At 33.8% G+C, this 11,114-nt stretch overlaps 1 pseudogene; it reads left to right on the top strand.

The window, feature by feature from the left end:
- Positions 1-3,573: 3,573 nt before the first annotated feature.
- On the top strand, positions 3,574-4,548 carry LOC143655380 (olfactory receptor 4K15-like; annotated as a pseudogene).
- The last annotated feature ends 6,566 nt before the right edge of the window (positions 4,549-11,114 follow it).

Genomic DNA, 11,114 nt, shown 5'->3' on the forward strand with positions numbered 1-11,114 from the left:
ATATGAGAATGAAAAATCTTCATTTTAAAATTACAGTAAATTATAAAAGCCTAAGTGTGACAAAAGCGATTTAGATGAATAATTGCAAGAAAAAAAACTTTCAAAATACCAAGAAAAAGTGAAAACAAAACAGCAGAAAAAACAGGACACATTGTGTAAGAAATGTTCTATATTTACAGATATATAGTATACATACAGCACCAAAAACTTCAGAAATAAAAATCATTTCTATAAATAAATGTGCATAAATTTATTGAAGATGATATTCAGAATGGTGCAGAATGCAGAAATCTAAATTTTTGCTCAAACAAATGAAAAAAATACATAAATTTTACCTATTTGCACAGAATTACTTGACAAGTTTTTAAACAAATGTTTAAATATTCTTTTTTCTTATTAGTTCTATCTAATTTTTACATATTTTTATTATAGTGTTTACTTGGTTGTTGTTAAAGTGGACTGCTTTCCATTATTCTGGGAAAGTCAGGAAAGTTGATTCTGACAGATTCTCCATGTTTTTTTTTTTAATTTCTGTGAGTTGGGATCTTCTAAGAACATCTCACTTACTCTTTCATCTTGCTGATGTCTAGTCATATTTTGTTAAAAATTCTGCTCCAACTCAAATTCACTTGTTTGCAGGACTGCTGTACAAATAAAATTATTTTCCACCAAGTCCATTTATTGAATAACTTCTATTTCCATAAATTGGTATAAATGCCCATTATTAAACTAAAGTTCATAAATATTTGATGTGGGCTCAAGTTGTGTTTGCAAGATTTCTCTACTGCAAAGTTACTGTTACCCAGTACCCCCTCCCATGATCCATTGATTGAAGATCATTCATCATGAGCAGTCCATTCTATAGCTGAGATTGCTGATCCCTCCCTTGAGATTGCTGCTTAATTCCTTGAAGGTTTCCACTCATATTTCAGGAGGTTTAAATTGGAAGGTGCACTTTACTAATATACACAGTTAGGAGGGAGAGTAGTAATCAGTTCTCTTCATGTGACCCTTAGTGAGGTATGATTAGCTTTAATTTCAAAGAGGTCTTTGCAAGTTATCTTGATTGCTAATGTTTTTCATGATTTGCTTCTTATAAACAAAAGTAATGTTGCAACAATTGCACCAAATTCCAAAAAACATATGAAATAGGCAAATTTATTTGCAGTGTTAATTTGCCTCTTTTCTTTTCACCCAATCTCCTTTCTTGCATTAGATTCCTGAGATTTTCCAGTGCCCCCCTAACGTGTGGAGATTCCACTAGGATAGTGCACCCAGGCCTGTCCCACTACATGCAAGGGAGCATATCCTAGCTACAGACATCCTGAGTCTGTGTCCTTTAAAAACTAATCTGCTTTATGACTCATCTTCTCAGCACCCGATCAGTGTTATTCCCAGAAAGCTGTCAACCACTTTCCAAGACTTTCTGATTATAAACAATGTGTCCACTCTCTCATTTCATCTCGGGTAAGTGAAAGAAATTCATCAATATATTTCTAAGGAGGGTGCATAACCAGTGCCCTCTTATATGCATTGAAAGGCAGGGAAGAACAAGGGAAGGTACGAAGGAGGGGACAGCAATGAAGAAAAGATTCTGAAGACCTTCACTATGAACTCTTAATGTTTGATAGATAACATCTGCAAATTGTACCTAGCACCTATTTCACTTTATCTACCACTCATAATATTTCAGAAGGTAGGTATTGGGCAGAGGGGAATTTTAGAGGATGTCTTTTTAGGAGGGATGTAAGCTGTCTAAGTAATCTCTCTAAGTGTTCATTAATTCACTCTAAAATATTACAAGTAGAATTGGCTTTGCTTGAGCACATCCAACAATGGAAAAATCATTTCCGTATAAGGAATACCATACCTACTTTGTGCACTTTTAATAGCCAGGAAAAATACAAATTACAGGTTTGAAAAAATTATTAAGAATGTTTTACATACATAGTCATTACAGTTGATTCAAGAGCTCTCACCTATAGAATCTTCTAAGAAATAGTTTCAGTGTTTCTTTGAGAGTAAGGTATTTTGTTCTTGAGGAAAGTGAGCTCTAAAGACTAAATAAATTGCCAATGTTTTACAGCAGACTGAAGATACAGCTGTTATTTTAATCATATAAGAATGTTATTCCTGCAGTTTTTATTTTTCCCAACTTGAAGGAATTTTCTGGGTTAAAAAAAGTCCTATTATTAAGTCATAAAATACTGTTGTTTCAGCTGGGAAAGTAGATCCCAGGGTTGAAGGGAATGGAGGTACATGATCTTCTGTAAATGAATGAAGAATTGTGTCAGTAAATGACCTTCATTTGGCAAGGCACAAAGCAAATTTCCCTTATCATAAATGTACTGCTCAGTGCCCAGGTAGTGTAGGCACTTAAAGTCTTCAGAGGGAAGAACAGAAAAGAATGGACTTATATTTGAAAGAAACTTAGAGTTTGTGTTGCCCAACACCTTTCTCTTACATTCAAGAAAGTGAAGGTCTTGATTTAAGAGTTTTGTCAAAATGTATCAAGTTAGACAGTGACCGAAGAGTGAATAAACACATCCATCAACTTATTGTTCTAATAATATTTTCCCTGAAGCAAAGAAGTAAGCTGAAACTGCCTCCATTCTACCCATAAACCCTTTAGCGTGAGACAGAGAAACCCTTACAGATAAAATTAAAGTCTCAGTGATTAAGATAATCCCAAATGTTTGGGATAAAAATGTAAAGTTTTTCTTTGCATAAATACTGAGTTCTGGAAGGAGATGTTTTTTAAGTCAATTCCAAAAATTATCTTCTTTGCAGTGAGAAAAGAACTCCAGGTTTTACAGGAATAGGTTACTAGAACCCATGACAGGGCAAGGAAGTCCCATCCCTTTCTTAACACACACATGGAGCCAACTGTCAACCTAAATAAAGATAGGGAATATTACCATCACCCCAGAAGCCTTTCCCAAACCTGCTTCTTATCCCTTTCCTCTTCAAGAAATCCAGTATTGAGGCTTTTTATGCCATACATTAGTCCTGCTTGTATTTGACAGGTATATGAATAGAATAATAGAACATGAATTTCTTGAGTCTAACATCCCTCAGTCAACATTAATTTGTGAAATTCTAATTCTCTCTTACTAGTACATACTTTTTCTTTTTTTAAGAATTATTATTTAAATTATGTTAGAAAAATGATGCTTTTTTGTAGATTCTAAGGCAAGATTTCTGTGGTGTAAAAACAACTTTTCAGAAATGGACTTTCATTTGTAAATTAGTTGTTTTGATCTCTAATAGTCATCTTTCTGAATGAATCAATTGGTTGAAACTCTCTCTACTGACCGTTTACCCAATTCTCCACTTTATTAGAAGAATTTCTGAGCCAGTAAGTTATAAGCAGTATGTTTGTTACATTTTGATTGAGTTGCAGCTATCTCTATAATAATTACAGGTGCCTAAAGATCCAAATAAATATCTTAGGAGAAACCAAATCTCTAAGGATTGAGGTAGAATTGGGTAATAAAATGAATGTTCTGTATTTTTATTTATATCTTATTTTCTCCTACACAGGTGAGTGAAGGTAAGTCCCTTCCAAAGTCGATGTATGAGACAAATCATTCTCTGGTGACAGAATTTGTGTTGCTGGGAATCTCTAGTTCTAAGGAGCTCCAGCCTTTCTTGTTTGTCATATTTTTACTACTTTACACTGGAATCCTGCTGGGAAACTTTCTCATCATCCTCACTGTGACCTCAGATGCCCGCCTTCACACCCCCATGTTCTTCTTGCTTGCAAACCTCTCTTTTACAGATATGTGTCTAGCCTCCTTGACTAACCCCAAAATGATTTCTGACCTTCTGAAAGAGTGAAAGACTATTTATTTCGAAGGCTGCCTGGCTCAGATTTTCTTCTTTCACCTATTTGGTGGTGGTGAGATGGTGCTACTGGTATCCATGGCCTATGACCATTATGTTGCTATTTGCAAACTTCTCCACTACACGACAATCATGAGCTGCAGCATGTGTATCATGTTGGTCGTCATTGAATGGTGTATTGGCCTCATCCATACTCTTAGCCAGTTGGCCTTTACTGTGAACCTACCTCTCTGTGGCCCCAATCAGGTGGATAGTTTTTTCTGTGACCTCCCTCTAGTGACCAAGCTGGCCTGCATAGACACGCATGTTATCAGCCTAGTAGTGGTCATAAACAGTGGCTTTCTCTCTATGGGTTCCTTTGTCCTGCTGGTCATCTCCTACACTGTGATACTTATCACAGTCAGGAAACGCTCCTCTGCCAGCATGGCAAAGGTTCGCTCCACACTGACCACCCACATCATGGTGGTCACGTTATTCTTTGGTCCGTGCATCTTCATCTATGGATGGCCCTTCAGTAGTAATTCAGCTGACAAGCTCCTTGCTGTATTCTATGCTGTTTTTACTTCCATTTTAAATCCAGTTATCTACACTCTAAGAAACAAAGAGGTGAAGGCACCTATGTCAAAACTGAAGAGCACATATCTGAAGCCTAGCCAGGTGTCTGCTGTCTTAAGAAATATTCTTTTCCTGGGAATAAATTAAATTAGTACATTGTTGCCACTTTAGTATTGTTGGCTGATTGTCACAAATGGAATCTGTCTGATGGTAAAGCAAACCAATTTGCCTAAAGGAAAGGATTGATTGGGAAATAGGAATGAAAATGTAATGATGATAATAAAAAATACAGAATATATGCTAGTAGTTTAACATTTCCTTTCTTCAAACATTGATGCTTTACTTTTTTATTTATGTCCCCTCCTTTAAATTTTTTAAATAAAATCTATTTTAAGGTATAGGATTTTTTTGCTTAAGAGACCGTGGGAGAATATCAACAAAGTATGAATCTGAAAAAAAATTCTCCCTACTTTCTCAAATAAATTACCATTTTGACTCCAAATTTAGAGTGATAATAGACTTTTATCTGTAACACAGAGTTAATAGATATTTATGATATATTGTAGCTGGCGTGTGACATAGGTTACATGATGTACCTAGATGAGAACACATAAGCTAGCACTAGGTAAGTGGCAGCACATGAAGACAATTCCTTGATTTATGACAATAGCGTCAGTAAAATACCATATGTAACAGTTTTCCAGCAACAAGCATATGCATTAAAGAGCACTTTTTAGAAATCCTTGGTCAAAGTGAATACTTGATAAATTTTCCCCTGGATAACAACCATATTGCATAAATTTATTCACCATTGTCTTTTGTATTTACTTATGGTTGTAATTTTGAATCCATAATAAAATTATCTGGGTTATTTTAGAGATGAATTATTCTTTTCTATCATGCTTTTCTATGAGGATTTGTACCTTAATTCTGGCATAAACCATTTCTCCACCTAGGAATTAACAGTCTCTATCTTCATTAAACAAAGTATTTTTTAGGTTGATACCATTTTTCTACATGGGCTTTTAGTTAAATACACTTTAAATTGCCTAATGTAGGCCCTAATGATGATGGAGCCCCATTACTAGACCTTTGTGATAGCAGTGAAATTATACCTCCAAGATCATATGAGACTGACATTTCTTAGAATTCCCACTGTATGATATTTTAGGATTTCCCTCACGTCTTTTTCAAGTATTTTTCTGTATTTTCTCCTGCTTCTTAATTTCAATCTGAATAATGTTACCTGACTCCTTTCTAGATCCCACTCCCCAGGATCCCCTAAAGAGAATCTATAATTTCATTGACTAAAAAAAAAATGTATATATTTTAATTTGTGAAACAAAAAAGGTACCATATTATTTGATTTATAAAAAATGACATAAAAATAAGCATATACTGGTCTCTAAGTATATCTATATACTCAGATTCACGTAGTAATAAAATAACCCCCAATTCTATACTTTTTTTCCAATATGGTATATAAAATTCATGATAGGTCACTTTGTCATTTGCTGGTTTGAATTTTTTAACAGTGCATAAAAAGCAATGTAGTAAGGATTTTAGTGGGTTAAGTCTTTACTTTTGAAATTCTCTCAATGAAATATTTATTCTGTTAATTTTATATATTATATGAATTAGGTTAAGGAAATTAAGATATTTTTAAAAGTTTGAAAATGGCCCAGGGCCTTTTTTATTTTAGTTTTTGCTGTATTTGGATTTTTGGCCTCTTGTTGTCCCAGAAGGTCACACTTTTAGAAAGAATTATTACCTAGTGTAGAGTAGGTTCTGATCTTTGCAGAAAACTTGATTCTCTGCTTAATCTCTCACACACTCTCTCCTACTAATAATATGGAAAAACCAGAAACAACTCTAGGATTTGAACTCTAGAGGCTCTTCTAAATTCTTGTAAAATTAATCATACAACAGGAGGACAGGTGACTGATAAAAAGTATATTGTACATTTATATGGTAAAGAAAGTAAGAATTTAAAACTTTTTATTATTGTGAATATAAATTAGTCACAGAAAGTTTTATTTTTCTGTGGGACTTTTTTGATTTTGATGATGACATTAAATGTGAGAACACCCATAAATCACTGACATGAGTCAGGCAGTTTCCAAATTCCAGTTCTGTGTAATTTATATACAATGACTCATGGGTAGTGCAATGGTGGCTCAGTGGTAGAACTCTTGCCTGCCATGCTGGAGATGTGAATTTTTGATTCCTGGTGCCTGCACATGTAAAAAAAAACTAAGCAATCTTATACACAGTGACTCATCTAATGCCCTCAATAACTTTATGGACTGGTGCAATCACCACACATCTTTACAGAGGATGAGATTGGAGCCCAGAGAGATGAAACAACTTGCCAATGGTCACAGAGCCTTGATGGTGAGCCAAGACAGTCTGGCAAGCAAAAGTTTTTCTTGACTTTTGTACTCTAGCTCTATTTTTTGTAGTGTGAGTTTGAAGAAGGAAGAAACTCTTTTAGTATTACTCTAACACTCTCCTTGGTGGGTATAACACAGGCATGAGACAGACCTCTGAGGACATGTAAACAAGTTTTATTTGTTAATGCAATATGGTTTATTTTTCCCCTCTAGGAGAGGAACAGGCAGACTCATAAATTCTGTGCTCTGTCAATATTTATCTTTTCTATTTTAAAACAGTTGGAGTAGAGTCATTTTTCTTGAACTCAACTGTTACACACACACATACTCCTACCCATTAATATTTCACTGAGCATCTATTATATGAAAAGCACTGTTCTTGAGGCCATCTACAGAGCTGTTTATTTAATACTCTAGGTCCCTGTTTCCTTAAAAAGGATTGGCAAATCTTTTGTAAATGCCAGATAGTTAATATTTATCCTCCATGAGTCTCTGCTGCACAATTTTCAGTTTGTAGTTGTTGTTCTGCCTTGGTTTATTTTGTATTACTTTAAAAGTGGAGAAATGGTTCTTAATGATTGGGCCTTGGAGAAACAGACTTTGGGACACATTTTTTCCATTAGGCCAGAATTTCCCAACCACTGCCACAGAACATACATTCTAGAGATAGACACAGAAACCAAACAAGATGGCAAACACATACATAATTAAATGATATATAATTTGCATTAAATACATAAGCTTGAAAAATTTAATGATTTCTGAAATTTAGGTAAGGCTTTAGTAAACTTAGGAGCAATTTTTAAAAATAATTTATAAAGGACGGTGTAGAAAGTACACCAGAATTCTGAGACTTGCAAGCACAGTTGTCTGCATCCTTCCTCCATGGCACTGGGCTTTCAGCTACCAAGAAACAAGAAAAGTTTTTTATTTCAGGGGAGCCAAGATCCTCCTTCACTGAGGGATCTGTCATATCCCCTAGTACTTGGCTGTGTAACCAAGTGGAAGAGGACAATCCATCAATCTACACATATCTATTAAGTATTGTGGGTAACATGTTTTTTAGTTTTTTTTGGGTTTTTTGCATGGGAAGGCACCTGGGATTGAACCCGGGTCTCCAACATGGCAGGCAAAGAATTCTGCCACTGAGCCACCATCAGACCACCCAGTAACATGTTTTAGTATGCTTAGACAACACTTTTTTTTTTTTACCTTAAACAGCATATTAACCTCACTGACCACTTCTTCTCCGTGGCCAGCGTTCATTACTGTGGTTCCAAACATCCTTGATATTAGTATTGAGCTACTGCTGACCACCTGCAAATTGATCTTATCATTCTATGCATATAAATTATGCATTTAGACCACTACTACTAAAATTGTACCAGGGAAGGAGGAATTCTTGGGGCTGCTATTTTATATCTTATAAGTCTAAAGTCTGAGAAAATGTATGAGTCTTTATTAGAAGATTTCACACTTCAACCCCTTTCTTCATTAAAAATATTCTGTTAAAAATACTGTACATATTTGTTAGAAATGTTCACTCTACTGAAATTCTTGGGGTGTTGCATAGGATGTCAAGAGATGTTGATTAAAGAATTTGTATCAACAAAGACAATAAGTGTGTCTCTTATTTGTGAGCCTATGGAGAGAAAATTCAACACTTTTTATCTCAGTTTATAATGATAAATATTGTTTGGGAATTTGCCTGCATTGGTTCTCAAACATTGTAGTTCAAGTTAAAATACTAGTGTTTATGATTATCATTAATGAACTACTTAAATAAAATTCATAAATATGAAAGACATGGGATAAGATTCAAAAAGGTTCTGCAGCACTTTGTGGTTAATGTGGAGGCTGGATCTTCCAACCCTCAGGTGAATTTTGTGAGGCAAATGAAATATACTCAAATTGGATATTCTTGAATAGTGGTTCTCAAAGTCTGGTCTGCACCCCTAATGGCCTTTGAGAATCTTTCTGGGCTTGGAGGTCTCAACTATTTTCATAATAACATGAATTTATTATATGTTTTCTTCTTTCTCATTTTTTTCTCGATATTTAAATGGAGTTTTCTAGATTATATGAGGTGTGGTATTGCAGCAAACTGAATGTAGAAATGAAAATTTCTATTAAGCCATATTAAAGAGTTATGCAAAATGTAAATAAAGGCAACTCTTCTCACTAATTATTGTTCTTTCACTAGAAAATTAATTGTAAATATGCTTAATTTATGTTAATGTATAATTAGTTTATTATTGACAATTTAAAATGAATGTATAAATAGACATTTTTTCTCAGTTTAATTTCAAAATGGTAAATATTACCAGCTATTACTGACATAAATAAAGCTCCTTAGAGTCCTTGATAATTTTCAAGATGATGCAGTGGTCCTGAGACCAAAAAGCCTAAAAATCACTATTCTAAAGAAAACATCCTTAGAAGAATGAGAATAAGAATAATTATAGAGGTGGCTCACGGTGGCTCAGCAGGCAGAGCTCTATGCTGGAAACCAGTGTTCAAAAAAAATAGTAACTATAAATCCGTTTTCTAGCCACACTGAGAATGCTAGAGCTTTTTATACTGCTTGACTTGTTTAAATTTTCCATTGGTAAGTTTTATTGTTGCTGCACTTCCTAAACATTATTAATATGCACAGTTGAAAACAATAGTATGATTTTGGAAAATAATAACTTTCAGAAAAAAGAAATCACATGTGATTCTTAAGTTCAACATCCGGATATCATAAACTGTACAGAGTTTGTAAAAATAAGCCAATAAATAAAGTAAAGATATTTGATTTTTGCTTTGCTTGTATTTTGTTTTGCATAGCACAGGGATTTGCTATCTAAATTTATAGTAAATTGGTCTTATTCCTAAAGTCTTAGACATGTATTAACATGTATTCAAATCCTTTAACTTTGGGGAAATATATGCCATTATTTTAAAATAATACTTACTTAAAGAATAAGCTTTGAGATTTGAAAATGATGTATTTCATATTAAGGAAGAATTTTCTAAACTAGTCCTTTCATCCCTGCGATCACTCCAAATAATCTAGCCTTAAGTTTTAGATTGAATGAATGGCAGATTTGTTACACAAGCCCAGCCCCTCTAAGCTGTTAAAAATTTCTGTTGCCTTTGTAATTGGCTTTAGATTTTCTTGCTTCATGTTTTCCCTACTTGTTCTACTTATCTTTACGTGTTGTGGCTCTGTCTCTAAATATTATAGCTTATATCTATATATCTATCATTTCTTTAAATGTATGGGTAAACATTTAGTAATCTTTCAATGTCTGTATTTTTCAACTATAAATGTATGCTCTTAAAATTCCAAGCATCTGCCTTTTGCCTATTCCTTTTGCATCCAATCAATTTATTCTCTCCTCCCCTCCCACACCTTTCTACTTATCTTTTCACTCCTCATTGAGTGTCTCTACTTTAATTTAGTAAATATAGATGTGAATTCTATATGTAACTGATGGTATACATATTTAACATATTTTTATAAGTTCTTTCATTCTTAAAAATTGTTGTATGCAATGCTTTGTGAGTCTTTCTCCCAAGAAATTTTTAAATAGTTACTTATGTAAGGAATAATATTCATCTTTAACATTTTAAAATATATTCCCATATTCAATAAATGACAAGACAGTGAAAAGTATAACCTTGAAATTTCTAGAATAAATAGAAAATGATTATGGAAAACATATATGAGATTATAAATATTTCCAACTTGTCAAAGGGTTTTAAACAAGGAGGAGGAAAACTAAACATTAAATTGATATAGCTGTTATTTTATTTATTTATTTTTTGCCTGGGTAGGCACCCAGAATTGAACCCGGGTCTCCAGCATGGCAGGCAAGAACTCTGCCTGCTGAGCCACCATGGCCTGCCTGATAGAGTTTTAATTATGTTGAAAGAAGATATCTGGAAAACAAGACAGTGTAAATTTGGGGGGAAAAGAAATCAATAATTATTCCAAGTAGAGGAGTAGAATCCAAAATATCCAAAGAAGTTCTACAAATTAATAATTAAAAGAAGAAGAATGCACTAGCAATGTGAGCTAATGTCAGTCAATGTCTTTGAATGAAAAAAGAGTGGCAAACAAGTTGAAATTTATCAAGAAAAGTAAGGAATCAAGTTCTAGAAGAACATGATCCTTCACATCAAACTCGATTCTTACCTTATGATATATTGTTCTTTAGCTAAGATTACAGTTCATATAAAAGTCTCAGATATTAAAGTCAAATATGTATCATTTAAGAAAAGAAGTCAAAGTCAGTTATGCTTAAAAGGCTGTTCCTTGAACTTTGCAATTAA

This window comes from Tamandua tetradactyla, chromosome 14 (genome assembly GCF_023851605.1).
Source record: "Tamandua tetradactyla isolate mTamTet1 chromosome 14, mTamTet1.pri, whole genome shotgun sequence".
NCBI classification, from domain to species: domain Eukaryota; kingdom Metazoa; phylum Chordata; class Mammalia; order Pilosa; family Myrmecophagidae; genus Tamandua; species Tamandua tetradactyla.